The following is a 1736-nucleotide window of genomic DNA, read 5'->3' as shown; positions in this document are numbered from 1 at the left end:
TGACAACACCAAGTCAAGGGTTAAGATCCCCTTACCGGTCATCTTTTTAAAAAAAAAGAACCTTACAAGATTTTGGAACACATTTCCATAACACTTTCAGTACTGACAATGCTTTACCATATAGTCTAATTTATTAAATAAGCCATCTGACAATGCTTTCCCATATGGTTTAATTTATTAAATAAGCCTATTAGTTTTGATACATTTTATATATCCTTTGAGAAACTTCAGGGCCCTTGGAATTCCTCAAAGTTAAAGTTAAAATGTTGAGCTTTCAGAATTTGGTTTTGGAAAGTTTTGTTAAATAACAGAAGGCTTAAAACATTTAGTTGAATAAAATCACAAATTAGTACAAAAAATAAAACCAAAGTGACAAAGGGTTTTAAGGGCAGAGAGCACAAGAAATTATCATGAAATAAGTTTTTTGTTTTTTTTTTTTAAGATGACCGGTAAGGGGCTCTTAACCCTTGACTTGGTGTTGTCAGTACCACGCTCACCCAGTGAGCAAACCGGCCATCCCTATATAGGATCCGAACCCGCGGCCTTGGTGTTATCAGCACCGCACTCTCCCGAGTGAGCCACAGGCCGGCCCCATGAAATAAGTTTTTTAAACCAGTTATCTAAGAGACAAAGAAAACCTTTTACAATTTTGTATTAAGAGCAGTCAAGTGAAAAGACCTCTAGTAATCCTGTTTGATTAGTAAATCCAGGCAATGATGTGTGCTGATAAGAACATTTTTGTACACTCAGGTTAGTAAATAGGCATCCATTTATCAGAGCAAATTATACAAAGCCCAGTTTGAGTTTTAGCTATATTTACCAAATACATATTTATGGTTTCCCAGCCAAAAACTTGGTGTATTAGATCTATACCCTTATCAGTTAATGCTAACTAGGGCCTATGTGATATTTGGCATAGGTTTCTTTTCACCAGCCACTTCAGGTCCCGGGTTTCCACATGGCATTTAGAGCCAAGTGGAATCCAGAGAGGCAGAGGGCCCTATTCACAAAGATAGTGTCTAAAAGATATTGTTTCTCCCAGCATGGCCAGGAGGCAGAGCAGAGATAACAAGGAGACATATTGACCTAGAGAAAAATTTAGGTAAAATCAAATTTTGAAAATATACTTATCAAAACATTAGAAGATTTAAGTCACATGAACTTGAAAAGTATACTTATTTATTTAATGAGTGTGCATTAATTATAAACCAATTTGGTACCATGCAGTCACACAAACACATATAGACATGAACATGTAGGCATAACATACAGCTTACACACACATATATGCAGACATAAACAAAAAGAACAAACAAGGATCATATAGGTTTTGTTCAAGATGTACTAAAAAGCTCACTAGTAAAAAGGACAGTCAGGTTTAGATTGTGTTTTTTCAAAAAGACTTATTGGTGAGCTCACCTTGCCTTAAAGAAAGCAAGATAACAAAGTTACATTGGAAAGCAAAGTATGCAAGCCTTTTCAAGAGGTCTTCCTTTAAGAAAATAGCATAGAATTCCACCATAGGATTTTGTGAAGAAATACATAGATGAGGCGAGAAGAGAATTTAGAATCTGTTTAAGATAACCAAGTGGATGCTAGAAAATTTGAGACCATCTAGTTAAACAGGTAGATCTTAGTCTAGTTTTTGTTTCTCAAACAGCTTACTAAGCACAAGAGCTGAGCCAACAATCAGAGATGAAACCATTTGACTCTTGAGGTTTTTAGGAGAAGAGCAG

Source organism: Galeopterus variegatus, unplaced genomic scaffold (genome assembly GCF_000696425.1).
Source record: "Galeopterus variegatus unplaced genomic scaffold, G_variegatus-3.0.2 Scaffold13903, whole genome shotgun sequence".
Classification (NCBI taxonomy): domain Eukaryota; kingdom Metazoa; phylum Chordata; class Mammalia; order Dermoptera; family Cynocephalidae; genus Galeopterus; species Galeopterus variegatus.
The sequence above is the reverse complement of the archived record's forward strand: the minus strand, read 5'-3'. Positions refer to the sequence as shown.